This window comes from Papaver somniferum, chromosome 10 (genome assembly GCF_003573695.1).
Source record: "Papaver somniferum cultivar HN1 chromosome 10, ASM357369v1, whole genome shotgun sequence".
Classification (NCBI taxonomy): Eukaryota; Viridiplantae; Streptophyta; class Magnoliopsida; order Ranunculales; family Papaveraceae; genus Papaver; species Papaver somniferum.
Genome location: NC_039367.1, coordinates 73290727 through 73315494, shown reverse-complemented (window position 1 = coordinate 73315494; position 24768 = coordinate 73290727). Strand labels below are relative to the sequence as shown.

Sequence of the window (24768 nt, the reverse complement as noted above, 5' to 3'; positions counted from 1 at the left end):
ATAATGGAGTTCAGCAATCCAAAATTGATATTTCTAATATATCTTTGAGGACTTACAACAAAATAAATGAAGATTTAATATAGGAGAAATAAAAAAAATCCTAAAAAAAGCAAATAGAAGTTATGGTGAACATGAAAAGTAGAGAATAAAATCGTTTGAACTGAAAAGACTACGCCCTAATCAATACAAAACTATATAATTCAATAAATATAATACCAACAGTATTTTTAGAACGCGCAATTCGGGAATACTAAAATTAATTGGGATATAGGAAAAAGACAAAAACGAGATTTAAATAGTAAATCAAGGTCACCCCCTATCCGGGTAATTTATATAATTTCTAATCTACCCTCACTGATCATGTTTAGTGATTAAATATGATTAGTTAAGTTAATAGATTAGTTTGATAATCATTAGAATAAATATTATCATTGGGTTCTACCATCCCATGAGCTGCTAAACCTTGTTGTACCGGAACGATGCAGGCCTTAGGGCCGCCAATTCATTTTAGTTACCGGGATTTTTCCTCTGTTCTTCGATTTGGGTATTGATTTCTTCGATTTAGGTTTGATTTTTTTGTTTTTCCGATGAAGATGCTCAATCTCTGGCCAGTGCTTGGATTTTGGTCCTACTTTTCTATCAATAATCATCCTTACGCATCTGATGGTTTGTTTATTGAACCCCTACGGTACCATCTCTTTCTCCCCTTGATTATTTGATGTTTAATCCGATCTGGTTTCCTTCTTCTGTTCTTTAATTTTCAGAAAAAAGGGGGAAAATGGAAAAGAAATACATAATATTTTCTCGGTGGTCAGTTTGTTATTTTTGTTCACCATGCCGGGTCTTTTTGGTGAGGTTTATTTGTTGACTACTGATTAGGTTCTTGATGTAACAGGTCACATATTGTTTGTCTTTATTTCATTTTTTTCCCCTTTCCTTTTTGTAGAGAACTTGTTTGTTAAAAAGTCAGTGGTAGCTTGTATCACCATGTTATTGAGTGATGGTTCTTAGTTGACTTTGTTATCCCATCTCTTCTCAATTCAACTTTTCTAATCATCTTTTAATTTCGTCTCTTGTCTTCCTTTCTCTTTGATTATCTTACTTCAGTGCATTTTCAGTGAGATTTTCTCCAAGGGGTTGTTTGTGTTGAGATACTACGAAGTTTTGTGCTATTATTAGGACCCAGTAGTTGTTCTGCAAAGTTCTTCTTATCTCATAAGTTCATCAAGCACTGGTCATTTTATTTTATTTTGTATTGCTATTTCATTGGCCGTTATACCCATGTATGAAATTCCTTTCTCTATCCGGTAACTCTTATGATTTGGTGGATACTAATGGTTCTGTTCAGCTCTGGTACGCTTTTTCCTGCTAGTTTGTTGGTTAAATTTAAAGTCTCCATTCAGCTCTGCTTTCTTTTTATTGTTCTGCATCCCTAGTTAAACTGGTTTAGACTTTGCTTTGTAATCTCTTCTTTTTTATTGTCTTAATCTGGTTGGTTAGTAAAATTAACTTAACTTTAAGTTTCAGCATCATATTTAGTTATATCTCTGCTATTTTTTCACCTGATCAGGTCATTTGCTTCCCTGTGAATTTAACGTATATTGGCTAGTACCTGTGTTTTCTGTAATTCAACTTAAATTGCTTTGAGCAGCCTATCTTTTGTTCTGTTGCTGCATTCTAGTCGTGAAGACTGGTTTCAATTCTTTTTTTTTTTCAAGTGCTTACTTTCCGTTTGTTTTTTCCTCATACAAAGCTTAGTTATCATCCTTTTTCTCTTAGCCGTTTTTTTTTCCTCGTACAAAGCTTTGATATCATCCATTTTCTCTTAGCCCGGCTTTTTTAGGATTTTAAATAGGGACATTTTTTTCTTAATTTTCTCTTCTCTAGTGCTAAAACTCTCTCTGTTTTTAGTAGTGTAGCTTTGTCTAGCAAGATGAAGCTTTTGTCTTGGAACGTACAGGGTATAGGTACTCCTCTCACTAAAGACCATTTACAATACCTCTGCCAATTCTATAACCCTGATATAATGTTTCTTGCCGAGACAAAAGCTCCGCTGTCTCAGATGGATTTATTCTTTAAAAAATCCAAGTTTCATGATTGGTTTATTATTCCGTCTGTGGGAATAGCAAAAGGGTTAACAATCGCCTGGCATAATAATATCGATATGAAATTAGTATCAACAAAATATAACGTGTGCCATTTTGAAGCAAGTCTAGGTGACGAGAAGATTTTTCATCACTTGTGTTTATGGGGCTATTGATACTGATGAAAAAAATCAGGCAATGTCTTAGAGCATAGCTCGGTCAACCTCGCATGCGTTGTTATCTCAAGCATGTTTGTCAATGTTAGTGATCAAAACTATAAGTATTGATTTCTAGCCTACATAGCTAAGTCTCAGACTAAGATAGAAAAATGTAGTTGAGCTCAAGGACTTCGTGGCGATTCATCATACAACGACGAAGATCTATACAAGGAACCGTGGAACTTCATCAACAAAAGGTATGTGGAGACTTGAACTTATCTATCACTCAAAAGTCTATCTCTTCTATCTCCTACTTCTTATGAGACAAAAGTCGTATGTTGTATAGACTAGATCATACATATTTGATATTTCGAGCTGAGCATTCATTGCTTATCTTTTATCTCGAAATCGTGTGTTCGTAAAGCGTTTCGCTTTGATCAAGTTTATCTTCACCTAGTGACGAAAGTCATGAAAAGTTTCAATCACTTTGAGAATTGCTCTGACGTGAATCGGTCTGTGAATAACGGCTACATAGCGTCCTCTAAGAATGTCTCAATGATTGAAATAAGAGTTTAGATTACATAACCATGTATTCCTTGAACCGAAGTTTTCGAACTTTGTTGATCAAGAGAAATCGGGAGGATTGTGGAATTGGCTTGCCAAGTCCGCGAACTGTCGGAAGTTCTCGACCGAGAATTTCTGCTGGATTTTCCAAAACTCGTTTGTGTGCTAAATCCGCGAACTGGCGGAAGTTCTTTCCGAGAATTTCTGCCGAGTTTGGAAAACTCAACCGATTAACTTAAGTCCGCGAACTTGTTTGTGAACTTAAGAGGTTATGATCTAAAGATGTGCTCTGAACATGAAACATTAAATTACTAAGGAATGCTTAATGAAAACCGTGGCTATAATGTTCATGAGCCGATTCAATCGAATCATCTTTGTTTCAATTGTGTCTTGTGTAGTTACATAAGATCTCATAGAAATTGAACAACTCTTTAACTAGTTCATTTGAGTCAATTGAACTAGTTACGGTGAAGAAGAACAAGGTTAATATGAAATGCTCATATGGTTAACCTTTTGGGTTACTATGTTGAACCAACATACACGTACACGGTTGGGCATGGTTTTCACGAACCCAGTAAACGCTTACCCAAGTGTGTGTGACAAGCTAAGTTTTCGATCTAACGGTTGAGAAATATTAGCTTGAATCTAAATCAGGTTTTCATCTAACGGTGAATAAGGATTGCTTTGTAACTAAGGCAAAACCCTGATTTAAAGGCTATATAAAGGAGACATCTAGCGTATGCACTAAGCCTTTTAAACCACTAAGTGTCCCTAGTGGACGAGTGAAGTCTCGTGAAGGTTTGCTTAGAACGTACCTACAAAGTTCTAGGTCAAAATATAAGCTCAGATTCCATCAAATGTGACATGTGCAAGACAGTTTAAGCTCACAGCAAAATGGAGATGTCAATCTAGCTATCAAAGGCACAATCCTAGCACTGATAACAAAAAAAGACATGTGATAAGAGTGTAAAGTGTATCTACACATGTGTAAAGAAAGATCTGAAGTTATGACTACTAATCACCAAGAGATAGTTTCTCAGGCTAAGAACCAAGGTCGAAATCTAGCTAGCTGTCCGGACTTTACGAGAATTGTGAATGAGTTGGAGGTATTTCACAATTACTCGCGTTGTACATCAATGGCATACACCCTCCTTGCTTATTACAATAAAACACAAAAGATGACTCTTTACATGACTCTTATTTACATTGACTATTCTCTTTTATTTTTGGAACAAGAGATGATGGAATTGATAAATACTTGATTTTTCTTTTCTTTTTTTTTTTTTTGAATAAGGAAACACTTTTGATACATATACAAAAGGAAACAAAAGATTACATGACACTTTGCAAGAGGTAGCCCTTTTTGATGCACCCAGTTAAATTCGATGGTTGTCTTTCTTAATGTAACCTCCACCTTCTATCCCAACCAACCAAAGAACAAGCTAGTCAAGTTTCGTTCAGTATTCTAAAGTGATTGGCAATCGTGACTTCCTATCAAACACCTTGAAGATCGAGGCTATATATGTATTGGTAGATCGTGCGCGTGCAAATTTCTTATCACTATGTGAATTGTGCTAGAATCAGGGTGCCTAAATATCTAGACTAAGACTCCTAATAATTACATATTTGCACAAGAGTCAACATTTCAAGGTAAATGAGCTCGATTTTTATGTTTTGTTTTTTCAATTTTTAATTTTTTTATTTTGATTTTTCAATTTTTTTGGAATTTTTCAATTTTTTCAAAAAGATGGAGTTTTGTTTTCAATTATGGCATATTATCGTGGTATCTACTCTATACCCCCAAACCTAAACTAAACATTGTCCTCAATGTTTAAAAATATGGAAAGAATTAAAATGCAACATATGGAAAGGGACATGCTGAGTAGAGTAAAAGGAGAGAGAATACCCGATTTCGGCGAAAGCAGAATTAAAACTCCGTTATCCAAGGCAAAACTCCAACATATTCGGAGTCACAATGGATGAGCACAAAATATATACAAAAGGAAATTTAACTAACACATTATCTACAAGAAAATTTGGTTTTTAATGGGATTGGACTTTTTGGGAAAAATTTGGTTTTGTCGGGAGACATTTTTTTTGGTTTTTTAAAATTTGGGAGCAAGTTTGGTTTTAATGGGTTAAAGAAGAAAAAATTTGGTTGTTAAAATGGGAGCAAGTAAAATTTGTTTTTTTTTTTTTTTTTTTTTTAAAAAAGAAAATAAAATTTGGTTTTTGAATGGGAGCAAGCCCACTGTTGGTTTTGTGTTTGCTTTGGCTCAGCTGGTTTGAAAACGTTTGGTGAAACTGAGTCCAAAATCTCGGCCTAGAATTTGGGTACTCGGCCCACTAACGAGTTAACCTAGCGTGATCGGTTACAAGCTCAGCTGGGTTTAAAAACCAAGAATACAAAATACCAGTCCAAATTAAACAAGCTCACAAAAATTAAATACAAGCCCACAAATTAAACAAACAAGCCCACAAAAATTAATTACAAACCCAACAGAAAATAAAAAGCCCAAAAATTGGCTTTAATATTACAAGCCCACAATTAAAAATTGGAAGCCCACAATTCGGGTTCTCTTAAATGGGTTACCTTTTAAGCACAGCCCAGCTGCTCTGATATTGTTGCAAAAACCCAGTTGGGCTTTGGTTCTTTTCCTTGGTGGCGTCCCAGCAGAGGAAAAACTGGTTCAGAACAGCAGGTCCAACAGCAAATGAAGTGAAGCAGATGCAGATGCAAATGCTATGCAGTGAAATGCAAAAATAGCTAATAAAACTACTAGAGAAACAAACCGAGTCCCCGGCAACGGCGCCAAAAACTTGGTGGGCCCGGAGGTGTGTGAAAATTAAGCGATAAAAACGGGCCTACAATAATACCGCAAGTGCACGGTCGTCAGTTGTAGCTCGTGCAAGTACGGGTCGATCCACAGAGACTGGGGGTGTTTGGAGTTTCTAGCTATTTGGGCTCTAAATTGCTATTGGGCTTCTAATTGTGCTTTGGGCTTAGTGGGTTTTTGTAACAATGAAATGGTTTTGGGCTCAGTGGGCTTTTGGATTGACTGTGAACTTATGGGCTTTTGGTCTTTTGAATTGCACTGGGCCTTGGGCTTTGATTAAGTCAGTGGACTGGACCTTTGATTTTTGGAATGAACTGAGCCTTGGGCTCAGTTGGCTGGGCCTTTAGATTAGCTAGGCTTCTGAGCTATGAACTAGGCTTTGGTTTTGAATTTGGGCTTGGGCTCAGTGTAGTGAACTGAGCCCTGGATCTCTAAACTTGATTATGGACCTTTGCAAGTGCGTTGGGCTTTGAGTTCACAGTGAACTGGGCCTGTCTTTAACCTTAAGAGTATACAGTGGGCTTAAAGAAGAAGAGAAGTGACAGAGCTGAGAGCAAAGTGGGCATTAACAAGAGAGCAGTGAACAAGAATGGTAAAGAAAGACAGTGAGCAAACAGAAAGTGACAGTGAGGAAGTAACAAAGTGAAACAATGTATGTACAAGGCCAACATGAGAGGGTATTTACAGGGCAGTGACAAGAGAGGACTGGTACTGTGGACAGCACAGGCAAAGGAAGAGAGGCACAACAGCAGCAGTAGGGGAGGAAGGTAAGCAGGCAGGGTTGCAGGGCAACTGAGCAGAACTGGCAGCAAGGCCAGGGAAATAAGAAGATGGTAGGGGAGGTGGAGCAAACTAAATGTAGCAGTGGCACTAGGCCAAGGTAAAACATGGATATTTACAATGGCAAAAGCAAACAGCAAACAACAATGATGATGGTGAAGGTGACAATGGCATAAAGAATGACAAAGAGATAAACCAAGGCCTAAGCCAAGGGCAATGGCAGGGGAGCAAAATTACATATACAAAATAGAGAAACAACACAACTAGGTTATGAATCCACCTTGTGACCTAGCCAGATGGTGTAATTCTATGTTAAATCCCTGTCCCTAATGGAGCTAGGTGAAGGTTCAAGCCTGCCTATGTTCCAGGGTATACATAAATGGAATAGAAGGAGAAGAAGCTTGCTCAACTGTTTACTCCTAGCATTGACTGTCTTTTGACAGCACAATCAATCACAAGCACAGTTGAGCACTAAATTCCTCCATTACTCAATCAGCTCAATTTACATGAATTATAACCTAGCATTCCACCACTAACAGTGACTTAAGGCATCATCTCAGCCTAGCTATACACATACACATGTGAGCTCACATAACAGCAACAAAAACAAAACAATTACTAAACAGAGCATTGAACTGATCATAAACAAACACAGAAGACATAAAACAAAAACATGAACTGAATCGAAACTAAATAAGAGTAATGGAATAAACATAAAGATAGTTGCAAATTAAACACTAACCCTTGAGACACTGGCTATTCCAGTGCTCTTGGGTGACACACTGGCTAATCCAGGCATAAGCCTTTACATCACACCCACAGTCCCCTTTTTATACCCAATTACATAATTAGGGTTTACACCCTTTTCACCCAAAAATTCCCAAAACAGTAGACATTAGGGTTCTACCTAATGTGACAGAAAATCACAGTTAGGTTCAATTACCTACCCTATATCACCCACTTTATCTTCTCCATGCTCTATCTCAACCTAATTAGGATTTATGTAAAAACCCCCAAATTGACAGAACTAGGGTTTGGTAAATTCTTACCCAAATTGATGCGATTACACGCTACTGACTTCGACCCATTCTTCTCCTTAGTCTCCTGCTCCTCTCCATGCCTCTGATTTCTTCTCTAGGTCACCTACTTCATCAACCTCTAACGCTTAGGGTTTCAGGGAAGAAACGTGAGAGATTGAGGGAATAGGGGGCTAGATAGTTAGGGGGTGATGATGGGTTGGTAGTTTAGGGATGATGTGAGACAGGTAGAGGTGGTGGCATGGCAGTGGAGTGGGTAGTGGTGATGATGGAGAAGGTGGTTCTGTTGCAGAGAGGGGGGGGGGGGGGGGGGGGGGAAGAGAAGAAGTCGATGGAGAAGAAGGAGGGGGCGTCTGGTTAGGGTATATGTATAGGATACTAGTGTGTTGAGCAGGTGTAGAGGATTTTGATGTTTCGCGAAGCTGGACCGTAGGATTATAGGATGATGGAATGATCCAACGGCGCGATGGAAATGGATGAGAGGAGACCGTTGGATGACGAGATACATCAAAACTGACGGCGAAGATCGAGGTTAGGTGTTGTAGTGTTAAGCGGAAGTATCGAGATTTGATGAGCAGGCAAAGAAGCGACCGTAGGATCTAAATGTGATCTAATCTGAAGGCTTGGAATTTAGGTACTATGGTGTTTTGCAGGGACTTCAGATTTTGATGAACCATGAAGAAGCGACCATTGGATGATGAGATGGATCCGATCTCACGGCTGAGAATGGAGGCGGGTATGGATATAAAAAATGGGTTTGGGTAAGGGTTTTGGGCCTTGGGTATGCCAAGCCCATATCTTCTTTAAGAACAATTCTTCCTTCTTGAGCCCATTCCTAGCTTTTTGGACGTGCGCTCCATTCTTTGCGGCTTCCTTGCGTAATTCTTCCTGGCTTTTCACCACTTTTCTGCTCCGCAAGTCATCCGACTTTATTTATTACCTAAAAATGCAAAATTAATTAAGAAAAATATTTATTCTTGAAAACAATGAAAATACAGAATATAGGATAAAATGTAGAATTAATGCACAAAAGATGAGTTAAATGCCAAGAAAAATATATAGAAATATGCGCTTTTTAGCACTCATCAGTCAACCTCGCATGCGTTGTTATCTCAAGCATGTTTGTCAATGTTAGTGATCAAAACTATAAGTCTTGATTTCTAGCCTACATAGCTAAGTCTCGGACCAGGATAGAAAAGTGTAGTTGAGCTCAAGGACTTCATGGCGATTCATCATACAACGACGAAGATCTATACAAGGAACCGTGGAACTTCATCAACAAAAAGGTATGTGGAGACTTGAACTTATGTATCACTCAAAAGTCTATCTCTTCTATCTCCTACTTCTTATGAGACAAAAGTCGTACGCTATATCGACTAGATCATACACATTTGACATTTCGAGCTGAGCATTCATAGCTTATCTTTTATCTCGAAATCGTGTGTTGGTAAAACGTTTCGCTTTGATCAAGTTTATCTTCACCTAGTGACGAAAGTCATGAAAAGTTTCAATCACTTTGAGAATTGCTCTGACGTGAATCGGTCTGTGAATAACGACTACACAGCGTCCTCTAAGAATGTCTCAATGATTGAAATAAGAGTTTAGATTACATAACCATGTATTCCTTGAACCGAAGTTTTCGAACTTTGTTGATCAAGAGAAATCGGGAGGATAGTGGAATTGGCTTTCCAAGTCCGCAAACTGTCGGAAGTTCTCGACCAAGAATTTCTGCTGGATTTTCCAAAACTCGTTTGTGTGCTAAGTCCGCGAACTCAATCCGCGAACTGGCGGAAGTTCTCTTTCTGAGAATTTCTGCTGAGTTTGGAAAACTCAACCGATTAACTTAAGTCCGCGAACTTGTTTGTGAACTTAAGAGGTTATGATCTAAAGATGTACTCTGAACATGAAACATTAAATTACTAAGAAATGCTTTATGGAAACCGTGGCTATAATGTTCATGAGACGATTCAATCGAATCGAATCATCTTTGTTTCAATTGTGTCTTGTGTAGTTACATAAGATCTCATAGCAATTGAACAACTCTTTAACTAGTTCATTTGAGTCAATTGAACTAGTAATGGTGAAGAAGAACAAGGTTAATATGAAATGCTCATATGGTTAAACTTTTGGGTTACTATGTTGAACCAACATACACGTACACGGTTGGGCATGGTTTTCACGAACCCAGTAAACGCTTACCCAAGTGTGTGTGACAAGCTAAGTTTTCGATCTAACGGTTGAGAAATATTTGCTTGAATCTAAATCAGGTTTTCATCTAACGGTGAATAAGGATTGCTTTGTAACTAAGGAAAAACCCTGATTTAAAGGCTATATAAAGGAGACATCTAGCATTGTGCAAAACTAATCCCCACACGTTTGTGTGCTACTAGTGCGCCCGCTAGAGTCGGTCTCCATTAACCTTTGATTTTCTTCTCTAAAATAAGGCTAACGACTTAAAGACTTCATTGGTGTTAGAGCATAGCTCGGTCAACCTCGCATGCGTTGCTATCTCAAGCATGTTTGTCAATGTTAGTGATCAAAACTATAAGTCTTGATTTCTAGCCTACATAGCTAAGTCTCGGACCAGGATAGAAAAGTGTAGTTGAGCTCAAGGACTTCATGGCGATTCATCATACAACGACGAAGATCTATACAAGGAACCGTGGAACTTCATCAACAAAAAGGTATGTGGGGACTTGAACTTATGTATTACTCAAAAGTCTATCTCTTCTATCTCCTACTTCTTATGAGACAAAAGTCGTATGCTATATCGACTAGATCATACACATTTGACATTTCGAGCTGAACATTCATAGCTTATCTTTTATCTCGAAATCGTGTGTTGGTAAAGCGTTTCGCTTTGATCAAGTTTATCTTCACCTAGTGACGAAAGTCATGAAAAGTTTCAATCACTTTGAGACTTGCTCTGACGTGAATCGGTCTGTGAATAACGGCTACATAGCGTCCTCTAAGAATGTCTCAATGATTGAAATAAGAGTTTAGATTACATAACCATGTATTCCTTGAACCGAAGTTTTCGAACTTTGTTGATCAAGAGAAATCGGGAGGATTGTGGAATTGGCTTGCCAAGTCCGTGAACTGTCGGAAGTTCTCGACCAAGAATTTCTGCTGGATTTTCCAAAACTCGTTTGTGTGCTAAGTCTGCGAACTCAATCCGCGAACTGGCGGATTTTTTCTTTCTGAGAATTTCTGCTGAGTTTGGAAAACTCAACCGATTAACTTAAGTCCGCGAACTTGTTTGTGAACTTAGAGGTTATGATCTAAAGATGTACTCTGAACATGAAACATTAAATTACTAAGGAATGCTTTATGCAAACCGTGGCTATAATGTTCATGAGCCGATTCAATCGAATCGAATCATCTTTGTTTCAATTGTGTCTTGTGTAGTTACATAAGATCTCATAGCAATTGAAAAACTCTTTAACTAGTTCATTTGAGTCAATTGAACTAGTTTTGGTGAAGAAGAACAAGGTTAGTATGCAATGCTCATATGGTTAACCTTTTGGGTTACTATGTTGAACCAACATACACGTACACGTTTGGGCATGGTTTTCACAAACCCAGTAAACGTCTACCCAAGTGTGTGTGACAAGCTAAGTTTTCGATATAATGGTTGAGAAATATTAGCTTGAATCTAAATCAGGTTTTCATCTAACGGTGAATAAGGATTGCTTTGTAACTAAGGCAAAACCTTGATTTGAAGGCTATATAAAGGAGACATCTAGCATTGTGCAAAGCTAATCCCCACACGTCTGTGTGCTACTAGTGCGCCCGCTAGAGTCGATCTCCATTAACCTTTGATTTTCTTCTTTAAAATCAGGTTAACGACTGAAAGACTTCATTGGGATTGTGAAGCTAGACTGATACTATTTTATCGTAGTTGTGTGATCTGATCTTGCATCTTCTATCGTACGAGTACAATCGATTGATTGGCTTGTGATCGTGAGAGTTCTCCGATAGGCAAGATAAAGAAGTCACAAACATCTTCGTCTCACTGTTTGTGATTCCTCGACAATCAGCTTGTGTAGTCAGGAAGGATTTTAGAGAGGTGATTGATTAATCTAGGCTGTTCTTCGGGAATATAAGCCCGGATTAACAATTGGTTCATGTTCACCTTGATTTTATATCAAAAGACAGAACAAAACCTAGGGTTTATCTGCGGGAGACAGATTTATCCTTTTATAGACTTTTCTGTGTGAGACAGATCTGTTTATTATCAAGTCTGTGATTTTGGGTTACAACAACTCTTGGTTGTGGGTGAGATCAGCTAAGGGAATCAAGTGCGTAGTATCCTGCTGGGATCAGAGGCGTAGGAGTACAACTGTACCTTGAATCGGTGGGAGACTGATTGGGGTTCAACTATAGTCCAGTCCGAAGTTAGTTTGCAGTAGGCTAGTGTCTGTAGCGGCTTAATACAGTGTGTATTCAATCTGGACTAGGTCCCGGGGTTTTTCTGCATTTGCGGTTTCCTCGTTAACAAAATTTCTGGTGTCTGTGTTATTTCTTTTCGCATTATATCTTATATAATTGAAATAATACAGGTTGTGCGTTCGTGATCATCAGTTGGAAATCCAACCTTTGGTTGTTGATTGATATTGATTGATCCTTGGACATTGGTCTTTGGTACCGTCCAAGTTATTCCTTGTATTTGATAAAGACTCGCTATTGTTTTTAGCTTGAGTAAAAATCAAATCAAGAGAGAGATATTAACTCCTTGAGATACTTTTATCTAGATTGAGTCTGACTGTCTAGTTGATTCTCTAGTAAAGTATTTCGGAGTTAGTCCATACAAATTGCTAATCGAAATATTGGGTGGTGTTGTTAGACCCCCGCTTTTTCAATTGGTATTAGAGCTGGCAAACACGTTAAAGACCTTATAAGTCTGTGTTTGTAGCGATCTGATTATGGACGAGTCTATCTCTAATAACGTACCAATTCAGAAATTACCAGATGATTCTAAAAGCTTGGATTCACCTGAGAGAACTATCACATCTAAGTCAATATCCAAACATTCTCTTGATGTAAAAACTGTTGATTGGGAAACTCTCCTAGAAGAACAGTTGGATGAACTTTCTGATGAAGGTGATTCATATATTGATAGAGATGTTGATGAGGAAGTCTCAGAGTATGTTAAGTTTTTGGATTCATGGAAAATGAAGAAGATTACAACTTCTCATGTCTCACCTCTTCTGATTCCTCTCTGTCGAGAAAACAAGAAATTGAGAAGATGTTACGCAGGTGTTTATTTTTCGGATCGTTCTTGCGAATCGATCCTCAAGGATTCTGAGGAAAACTTATGTATGAAGTCACTTGAATGTGATAATCTTTATCAAAAGTACTTTTTGTTGGATGAGAAACTTGAAGAATCTGAAGCAAGGTTTAACTCTCAACAAACAAGTTTTGACGACAGAGAAAGCGCTTATCTCACTCGAGAAAAATTCCTTGAGGCTGATTTAGCTGCTGCTCTTGATAAAATCAAGATGTTGGAAGATGACTTGAAAAAGTTCAATACTAGTTCAAGCAAATTAACCACTATGCTAGGAGCAAGTAAAAATCATCGTGATACACGAGGATTGGGCTATACGGGAATAGATGGTCCAAGTACTAGCAAAGAGGTAAAATTTGTCAAGGCTAGTGATTCTTCTCAACAAAAGGTTTCTACTGATGGCAAAAGTGAAATACCTTCTCCGGCAGTTAAGGTTCAAAAGAGCAAAGTATATCAACCTCCAAAACCAGCACACATGAATCCGGGTAAGAACGTTCTTTATATTTGTCATTATTGTGGAAACAAAGGTCACCTCGAAAGGAGATGTCGTTTTCGTATAAGGAATGAAAAACTTCATGATATTCTTGTTTGGGTGTCAAAAGAAGTTGTTAAACCGGGATCGTATGTTAAGGCTAACACTCGGGTTGTAAACGTCCAACCTTTAGGCAAAGGAATCAGTGTTGTGATAATCCTAGATTTGCCTATAAACGTCATACGAAGCCTTTTCACAATCGTAATGGTTATCAAAAGGATAACTTCGTAAAGACGAAGACAAGATCTGATGCTCCCAATTGGAGAAAGACTAACTTGCAAAAGAATATTCAATCCAATTCTTTTCCGGAAAATCTTGAAGAGAGTAATGGGAAGAAGGTTTCGGTCGTTCCTAAACGCACTCAAAAGTGGATACCAAAGAAATTCAATGATGGTTTGAGTGTGAAAAGGAATGATCTCCCAGAAAGTTCCATGACTATGGAGAAAGCAGTATCCATGATGCTGGAACTTAAAGAGTTCTTTGGGAAGATGGGTTTGGATGTGAAAGGTTCTAAAAGTGATCTCTTTCATGATAATCCAAAGGTCACTTGTGGTGAGCAAGACTTTGTTCACCCCAACGCAACTTGATTGTGTTGGAAGTGCATCCTCACCAAGGAATGCCCTGCTTTGTATACGATGAGGGAAGCACAAGAATTGGGGAACACATATTATGTTCGGTAAGGCGGTAGAATTCAATTGGATTCATCTAAAAAGGTATGTTTATAAACTTGAGCAAGATTTGTACTTTTATTTGTTTAGAATACTTATAATAATCCTGCTTATCGTTCATTTCTACCTAACTTGATTTGTGTTTAAGGTTCTTAAATGTTTAGGTTTGAAAATAATAGTTCGGGATGTTTGGAATACATGGTACACATACCAAGTATGCATAACAGCATTCAAAATCAAAATCCAGGGGTTTAAGTTCGCAAACCCGTATGCATACTTGACGTCGATATTCGGTAAACTTTTTTTGGCCGTAACTTCTTCGTCCGAACTCGTATTTACCTCATTCTTTTTGCATTCTATTCCTTATTGATTTCCCTTCAAAATGGAGATGAGAATTGTTAAATTTGAATGAGTTAATATTGGTCTTTGTTCTGTCTCTTGTTTTTTAGGGTTTGCTCCGTTTCGTTGCACTTGTTCTATTCTCTTGGACTTGGGCACTGGGATTCTTGGAGAAATCCTATTCTAAGATATTTTGTGGCTGTTACAAGAGTGATGTTGGTGAATCACAAAGAAGGAAGTTCGATAATGGGTAGTAGTTCACATTGCTATATATTCTTGAGTGTTCACAATCATCTCATGTGAACTATGGTGCATAGTCGTCAATGACTTTGAATGTTCTTCTTTTTTAAGGCAATCTTTTTATACGCTTTTGATAACCACTCTTGGTATAAATCCGTGCGAAAAAGATTGATTCTACCTTCTAAGGGCAAAGATTGTTATTGCAGTATTAATCTTTATGATTTTGTGATATTGCAATTGTGTATGGGATATGTATTGTTTGCATCTGTGAACTTGAGGTCCCATATGTTGTCAAAAGTAAAGTCATTCATAAATTGGTACTCGTATTGATGAAAAAACGAATGGACTTTTGACAAATACAAAAGTTATACCTATGCAGTCATTTATTTGATGGAAAATAGGATGAAATCTTTTGTTTGCCAAGAATAAAGTCTATTATGTCGTTATGCAAATAGTGATGGAAAATAGAATAGATCCTTGTATGTTATCTACGGTATTGATCTCCATTGATCCATTTTATTATGTTTTACCGTGAAGGCTCCATTGTGTGTCTTATATTGAGCACCTTACAACTAAGTCGATTTACCTTGGCTTTGTTGGTTGTTCCATAAGATGCTATATGTCGAGCATTAGGAACTAAATTAATCAACCAGTTTGGTTATTTAGTTTGTACTCCATAAGTTTTCTTTCTTATGTCCAGTTTATGTACGGTTAAGGTTGTCATATTCTATGATGAATTTAGTCGGGGTTCTATAAGTTCTCTTATGTTGAACCCAAAATAATTAAATTGATCAATTCGGTGATTAGTTTGGTTGTTTGTATTCCAACTAGATTAATTATAGGTTCTCTTGTGATTAATCTAATTGAGTTTTCATATATTCCACAAATTCTTGTGTTGAGTATATGAACGTCTATACTAATCATGTTCTATTGGTTAATGTAGTCGTATATTCCGTAAGGTTTTCCTTATGTTGAGTATGTGAACGATTAAGTTAGTCATCTCCGTAAGTTTACTTATGTTGAGCACATTCAATTAAATTGATCACTTTTGTGGTTTGATTTAGTTTCGTTTTCAATTGAATTAATCATGGGTTTACTTGTGATTAATTTGGTTGAGCTTTGGATATAGAAAATCATTCCTATGGTTTTTGGTGTCCAATTAAAAAAATCCTTCTTTTCTTTCGAAATTAAGGTCGCTCTTGTTGTTCTCTCGGGAATGACATCCAATGGGGGAGAGTTCTTTTGAACTTGTGCTTAATGGTAATATCTTGCGGGGAGTGCGGCTGTGGAATTTTATAGGGGTTATCTTGTATCTTAAAACTCCTTGATGAATGCTGTTAGCTTCGGCTATTAGATTGCATCTAAATTAAGTTGGTATGTATTTTTTTTTGGTCATGAAATGTCTCTTGTGGAAATTTCATTATGATCCTGTTGATGGTGGATTTTCATTAAAGGCTAAAATTGTAAAGGCCGAAATTATGCGCTAACATCCTGCAAAGGATAAAGCCACTGATAAAATGGTGAATACTTCCTCACTATAAACTTATAGCATTATCAATTAATGCATGACCAGCCTTGTATTTTCTGTACTGCTCCACTCTCATTATTGGTGCGGTATGACGACTGAGTGTTGCTCTCAGCAGAGCAACACGAATCTCCAAGCGTTAATAATGAAGCATATACGAAATACCCGTACAGGCTGCAATTCTCGGAGTGTTATACTAACCCGATCGAGCATCTGGACTGTATACGTCAGTCTTGGAAATAATCACGACCACGTAAGTCGGACACATAGGTGCAAAGTCATGCCTGAAAAAATAATCACCAAACGCCAGCCCAGAATGGGATATCCATACTAGTGTGGAGCAGCTTGAAAAAGCTCGTGCGCACAAGACTGCCTGCGGCAGTCTCAAATTCATCATGACCGTCCAACTTCACCAGCATGGTTGGACGGCGTAGATTATCCCATGACCGGTTAGGAAAATCTTGTCTTGTACACCGGCGAACCTTCTTCCTACCTGCATGACCGACTCTTCCCTAACCTGACCAGATTGCAATATATGATTGTCCGAAGTTGGGTCAGCGTGGAGAATTGAGGGTCGCAGAAAAGTCCACTAAAAACCTAAAATTGATCACGAACTATCCAACTTCACCAGCATGGTTGGATGACTTAGATTAACCCTGAGATGGTCGGACACATACCACCGCACTCAGCACCGGCCTAATAAGTGCCCCACACAATCAGCCTCTCCATATGAGGTATATAACACGTATTTTCGGTTAGCCAAACTAGCTAACACGCGGCCGGTAAAAACCCTAATTAGGGTTTTGTGTCGCAAATCGATCACGAGCGTCCGTTTTCTCCTGCTCGAATGGAGGGTCCAGCAATACACTAAGCAGGTCCGGTGAGTATCAACACGATCACTGTGGGCCTACCTATCTCCACACCCGATCGTCCAAGGCATACCATGGCTGGTTGCCTCGATTCGCACGCCAAAATTAGGCGTGGTCACACTTCCCAATTGCAAACCAATCTCGACCACTCAACTTCGCCGGACAAATTGAGTGGCATAGATCACGTTTCTATGGGACAATAAGGTACAGACGTGTACACCAGCCCGCCGTCTGCATGCCTGATTGATCGGCCAAGACCGACCAGGCTTGGTCGTCTCGAAATGCGCACCCGAAGTAGGCATGACGCGCGGCCTTTGCGGCATGAGATTTCTGTCGGAAATCAATCTCAGCCATTCCTCTTTGCCTGACAAATTCAGTGGTCTAGATTCCGCCTTCATGAGACAGTAAGGTATAGGCGCCTACACCAGCATGCCGTCTACACGCATGCCCGATCGGCCCTTCCAAATATGTCTTCCATGCTTGGATTCGACCAAGCTAAAGGTTGGTGTTTGAGCACCTCCTAAACCCTAATCCAACGGTCGCAGATGTGGGTCGCAATCCATCTCGTCCGTCCAACTTCACCAGCTTGGACGTACAACCTAAGACAGGAGTTAGGCGACCAGTGAGGCATCAAGACGATCACCGTCCACCACTCTTCCACACAAAGTGACCGTCCAAGTCAGGACTTACCTGTACAGTCTCCAAACGATAACTCGAAGATGGATAGACATGCATCTAGTTTAAGACACTTAATCATGACTTACTCCGTTAATCCTTAAAACAACGATGCTTCACACATGCTGATTATATTCGATGCATTACCTGCATAGAATACACACGATGTTTCATAAATATCGACTTCCTAAATAACTTAGTTATTTAATCTAGCATCACATGCTACCTTTTGTGGGTCCCACGATCCACACACTCGAGACATTAATCATGTCACAAACTGGGGGATACATACTGGGGTATTGGTTTGGCGGTTTACAGCGTGCAGCGGACAACGCGTCATCACAAGAACGTGTCAGGAAGACATGGACGGTTAGTGATGATGGGAGAAGTGGGAAAGACTAATCGTGTGACACTAACACACCCAACTCCACTACTCCATCACTCCACTTTTTCCACTTCCCATGAGAGATGTGGGTAAGGCTCAATGACTTGTATAAATAGGTTCTCCTCCCTATTTCAAAATAATACAAGACAACAGAAACCAAGTGTTGATACAACCATTTCCAAACACCAGAACTGATAGCTTATATTCTGCAAGCCAGTTCAGCTTTCTGATACAAGTCATACACAACCAACACCTTCACAATCTCAACAACTTCTTCGCTTCCCTCCCTAAGATCAACCCCATCTCCTTCACTTTGTGACCGAAGCAAGTCTGGAACGACCATTTCTTGGTTTAGGCCAGAGTTGTACAGATTGATTTCTCGAATCAAAAGCACTCACGTGCAATGCATTTGTTTAGGGTCTAGATTCGTTTCTCATCCACACACCCACATTTACCAAAACCACGGAAACAGTTTTCACCCATAAACAATTGGCGACCACAGTGGGAGATTAATCTCTCGATTGCAAAATTGAATTCTCAATATTCATTCCAACCTTCTCTATTTTGGGGATAGATCTTGGTTTCGATTCAATCATTAACCTATTCGTTATTCGGTTTTCATCTCGATTTTCATATCACGATGTATCTTCGCCTGCTAGATTCTTCGGAAACCATAAATGATTCAGATATCATGGGAAGTGTGGCTAGAATGCTGGAGGATGTTATGGCAAATCAAGATGGTATTGCTAGAAGGCAGAGCGAAACATTCCGCCTTTTGAACGATATAGCAGCTCAATTACAAGAAGGTTCGGCAAGCATTTATCCATATGGTATAAGAAACGCTGAATCCTTACCTAGAAGTCATGCCTTCACCGGTGAAGAAACAGAGAGAGCGCGTGGCCACAGGGGACTCAGGAGAGACAACCAACATGGTCCTGGCGACAGAGACTCGAGACAACTCCACAGAAGAAAATACTTGTCCGGGATGCCACGACTTTTGCCGGATAAAGAAAAGGAGCCTGCAGCTTACGGAACATTGCTGGAAGATTTATATCTCAAGACTCTTGCCGAAGCTCAGAAGACTTTCCGATCCACAACGACCTTTCAGCCAAGTGAAGAAATGCTCGAGGAGGGAGAAATCAACCAAAGGACGCGTGAGTGTGGCGGATGGGAGCGTTCAACTTATTCACTCAGAAGTGATATTACAATGCCTTCCGCATTCCGTCACCCAGTCAAGCGAGCCGTGGATATGATGACACATGCTGGTTTACCAACTCCGTCTCCGAAGCGTGCCCCACATCAAATCCACAGAGAGACGTCACAACGTCCGCTAACTCAAGAAAGGCTGGACTCAAGGTATCCTCGTTTCTCGTTCTCAATGAAGAAGATCTTGGAGCTGTTGGAGGCATGGGTGCGAGACGGAGAGGTACAGCTGCCTCCTGTATGGCGTCAACCGACTGATCAAGAAGTGATAGATCCGAGATATTGCCACTATCATCGATTCCTTCATCACCCTACCAGTGAATGCAACGCCTTGAAGCGCATCGTTCAGGAGAAACTTAATTCAGATGAGTTGCCTTCCCTCTTTGGAAATTAATGCGTATGGCTTCCTTGAAGAGGTTGCTTGGGAAGTTTCAGTTTCATGCAAATGAGGTTCCAAAGAGCAAGTAAGTTCTATCAAAAAATTTTACAAGCAAGATAGTTTTAGAATTTACTGAGGACTTGACATCCCACACGGAGAAAGAAATTCAATGATCAAACACCATGTTTGTTTCCCTTCATGCTTTCCTTTTCGCACGATATTTGCAATTTCATATGACATGTATAATCATTCATAACCAAGACGCAAATTCTAGAATAATCTCTTTCAGAAAATCAATCGTTCATAAAACTATCTCAAAAAATAAACCAATTCAAAATTCAACCACCTATTAGTTCAAAACCTAAAATCAAATTGTGAAAGGAAATCCTCACAATCACTCAAAACGCATCTAAAGAACACAAGTAGGCGACACGAAACCTTCAAGGAAAGTCCTTCAGCAGCAACTCGTCCTTCTGGGCAAGATCGGCTTTCATCCTTTGGAGCGCGGCCTGTTTCAGCTTCAACTCCTTAGACAACTTTTCAACCTCTTCTTACTGGCGAGCAATACAGTCTGTAGAAGGAACTTCGTCTTGCAGTTTCTGAAACTCCTGGATTTCAGAAAACCCCTTGAAGAACCAAGGAGCGTTGAAATCATACTGCACAAACACGTCTCGGTGGCACTTCCAGTCTTCAATCATCTCCTCAGAAACACTGCGACCGGTCTTGACACTCATCCCGTGAATGGAGAATAAAGCTTCTTGGACGCGGTTGACCAATGAAATACGACTTTTGAGCTTAGAGGTGGTAGCAATGTGGCCATGCTTCTTCCATATCACCGTGTATATCTCCTCGAACTGAGCCGGTACACTGAATCCCCCAACCAACACATGACCTGCATGAGGAGTATCAAAGGGAGGATCGAAGATAGCCCCAGGAACAACAGGTTGCCTTGCCAATACTTCATCAAGAACCTTGTCAGCTGCAAGAGGCCTTTCAGAAGAAGTCACCGTGACTGCCTTATCAATGGGAACCTGATCAGGAAGATCTTCAAGGGGAGCATTAGCATATGTTGCCTCTCCTACATTCCTCTGGATGTCCACTTCACTCTGAATGCTGCTTTCCGTCACGACCTCGTCTACAAGCTCACTAAGGTTACCACTTGGGGAGGCACTCCGTTCAGTCGAGCTTGCACCATCTTTGTCATTATCTTGAAGAGTATCAATATCACCAGACCTCTTCTTGAAAGCATCGCCAGACTTCTCATGAAGACCAACATCGCCAGACTTCTCATGAAGACCAGTATTGCTAGACCTCTCGTTATGACTACGAGCCAGTCTTGCGAAAGAATTTTCTTTCGAGATTCCCTTATCGCCAATAAAGGATTACCTTTAGTGAAAGTTGCTCAGGAAGAACGAAACCAAGGGATCAAACAGAAAGAAATTTAAATACCTGCATATTGGAGGAATTGAGGATCACCGAACCACATGCATGATTCTTAGACCACACTCCTGCTTGGAGACTGCATTCGTCAGCTCTGGTTCGTTTACCTGGGAGTGGTTTCAACCGAGGATGCTCCTTCAAGACGTCAGAAGATGGCTCGCCGCGGGAATCTGTCACAACCTCCTCCGAGAATTTCTAGAAGGTTAACAATTGCTGCCTCCAAAATTCCTTATACCTGCTAGTTATCATCGTATTTCTTCCGATAGGAAAGAAAGGAAGGCTCTGCACTGACGAAAATGTGTCAGCATTAAGAATGTCCGGGAAAAGTTCTTTTGGAGCCTTCAACAGACGAAGAAATGGAACACCCCGGTCAAATCCCATTTGCCGAGCAGCCCTGTCAATATTGTACGGAGTCACGGTAAATTCTTCGTCAAATAAAGACGGGACATATCCCGGAGTGCAGCTTCGCAAGTAAATAAGTTCCCCAAGACTCGCGGTTTCGGCATCAGTACGCAACACAGCATCAAGAACAGTAGCAAAAGTCTTTGGCTGAACAATGGAATGGTGGATCGGCCCCTATGGACGAAAATTTATGGAGGACACATTGTCGAAGACATCCACAAGCTTCACACCGGTTTTTGGACGTCTCTTCTGCCAACGAAGTATTCTCGAACCACCATACAAAATGCTGAGTAAAGTTGCAAGAACAAGAGCATAGCTTTTGAAATGTTCCCACAAAACGCCTGAAGAAAAGCAATGTGGATATGCGACTCCACCTTCTTATACCCATTGGAAGCATGCATGTCCGTCGCTAAGGCGTCCAGATGAGAATACAGTGATCCAAGAAACAAGGCACCGAGGGGAAGGACCTCACCTTTTGCCAGCTTTATAGCAAACATGACGAGGTCACCTCTTATGGTATTCCTTCCAGAACCGTCGTCAAATATGTCTCTGGATAACCACAAAGACAGGAATGCAATCACGCTGAGATCGTCTTCCAACTCCTGACCGGGTTTCGGGTCTGCAGGAGACCACTCCGACACCAAGTATAAAAGCATTTCGTATCTTTCTTCTCCTTCTCCAGGTCATCGAATTCTCCTGCCTTTCGAAGTATAGCATTATAATCGCGACGTTCTTCATCAGAAAGTTTATAAAAGAAGCTTGCAGCGAAAGGCAGGTTCATTAATGCAGCTACCCTTTCCAGAGAAATAGTCATCTCTCCCCATCTGCATATAGATGTATGAGTAAAAGGACGCCACCGAGAAATGAAAGTGATCAAGCATGCAACATCTTTCTTAATCTGAAGAGTGGCGGACGCCATGACCGCATCAAGGATTTGCGCCTTAACCAAATTAGCCTTAATATTTTTATTACTCAGCATGCGTCTCATCCATCCTTCGTAAGAGCCCAGCGGAGTGTGACAAATCTTGAAGTAAATAGGTGAAGGCAGGTATTCATTTCTCCGAAGACAGAACCTTATCATAAGTGCTGAAGAAGAGGATGGATCAGCTTTCATATTTTCTGAACCAGAGAGCAGGACTATCTTGTGAGAAGGATGTGTTCTAATGTTCGTAAAAGGCACGGTGAACAACTTATCATCTATATTCGGCATATTTTTGAAGCTGTCAACGCTCCCTGACTTGGCACCAACGTTATCCCTAGAAGACATCTCAACAGGAGTCCTTTTGTTCATTCTACAATAAAAAAACAGGGAATCAGTACTTGTATGAAGAGCGCATAGATGTGTAGTCACACACGACTGAACACACGTTCACGTTAGAATACACAAGGCTGAGACAATCATACAAGCAAGGCTGGTATTGAGCCACGTCAGCAAACGAGGCCGGTGTTAGTAAAGTCCACGAAGCCGGTCGAGATTACAAGGATAGAATCCCATCACACAAGCAAGACTATCATGTCACGCAAGTAGGCAGGTATTGGGTCACATCAGTCCGGTATTGGTCAAAGCCGATCAAGGTCACAAGTCTGGTATTGGGCCACGTCAGCAAGCAAGGCCGGTCAAGGTCACGAAGCTGGTATAGGGTCAATGTTCAATCAGGCGTACATGGTGGGACTCAGTTCAACCGAGCATATATGGTGGGGCCCACATTCATTTGCACGTATTATAACACGGTTTTCTTTATTCATGGGAGTCGTGTCTACGAAATTCAATCCAAGGGTTTTTTCAAGCTATAACCTAAAAGCTAGGTTTTGCATGCAACAATGGAAAAAGAAGCAGAAAACAACACATTCATGGATTCACGGCTTGCTTACTAAGCAATCCTAGCAATATCGGCGGTTTTGCTATCAACTTCGGTGAGTAACTAATCATGATATGTCTTGCAAAAAAGGTTTTCCTAAAAAACTAGGGTTTTACTTTCAAAAAAAAAAAACTCGTGAGGAAAGAAAAAGGGTCGGTCCCTTTTAGAAACAAATAATTGGGAGAATCTCAATAGAACAAGGATTCCTCTTTTGATTGGATTTGTCTTTTGATTCAAACACCCAAGGAAGGAAACCGACTCCACCAAAGTATTCCATGCTTGCACGGTGGCGTTTACATGGACAACTACTAGCGGTCGGTCAAAGTTCTTCCGGGGAAACTTTCTTTATCCTGTCTTTCTCACATAAATATGTCACCATATCATGCCTATCCCACAATAGTGTAACTATTATGTGCTAGGCAGGGGACTTAATGTTGATGGTGGATTTTCATTAAAGGCTAAAATTGTAAAGGCCGAAATTATGCGCTAACATCCTGCAAAGGATAAAGCCACTGATAAAATGGTGAATACTTCCTCACTATAAACTTATAACAATATCAATTAATGCATGACCAGCCTTGTATTTTCTGTACTGCTCCACTCTCATTATTGGTGTGGCATGACGACTGAGTGTTGCTCTCAGCAGAGCAACACGAATCTCCAAGCGTTAATAATGAAGCATATACGAAATACCCGTACATGCTGCAATTCTCGGAGTGTTATACTAACCCGATCTAGCATCTGGACTGTCTACGTCAGTCTTGGAAATAATCACGACCACGCAAGTCAGACACATAGGTGCAAAGTCACGCCTGAAAAAATAATCACCAAACGCCAGCCCAGAATGGGATATCCAGACTGGTGTGGAGCAGCTTGGAAAAGCTCGTGCGCACAAGACCGCCTACGGCAGTCTCAAATTCATCATGACCGTCCAACTTCACCAGCATGGTTGGACGGCGTAGATTATCCCATGACCGGTTAGGCAAAGCTTGTCCTGTACACCGGCGGACCTTCTTCCTACCTGCATGACCGACTCTTCCCTAACCTGACCAGATTGCAATATACAATTGTCCGAAGTTGGGTCAGCGTGGAGAATTTGGGGTCGCAGAAAAGTCCACTAAAAACCTAAAATTGATCTCGAACCATCCAACTTCACCATCATGGTTGGATGGCTTAGATTAACCCTGAGATGGTCGGACACATACCACCGCACTCAGTACCGGCTTAATAAGTGCCCCACACAATCGGCCTCTCCAGATGAGGTATATAACACGTATTTTCGGTTAGCCAAACTAACTAACACGCGTCCGGAAAAACCCTAATTAGGGTTTTGTGTCGCAAATCGATCACGAGCGTCCATTTTCTCCTGCTCGAATGGAGGGTCCAGGAATAGACTAAGCAGGTCCGGTGAGTATCAAGACGATCATTGTGGGCCCACCTATCTCCACACCCAATCGTCCAAGGCATACCATGGATGGTTGCCTTGATTCGCACGCCCAAATTAG

At 40.2% G+C, this 24768-nt stretch overlaps 1 long non-coding RNA gene across 1 annotated transcript; it reads left to right on the top strand.

Moving 5' to 3' along the window:
* The first annotated feature begins 242 nt into the window (after window positions 1-242).
* Window positions 243-1331, top strand: LOC113315216. The gene is made up of 2 exons (XR_003342854.1): window positions 243-666; window positions 765-1331. It is a non-coding gene; the product is annotated as an uncharacterized LOC113315216 (long non-coding RNA).
* Window positions 1332-24768: the final 23437 nt, after the last annotated feature.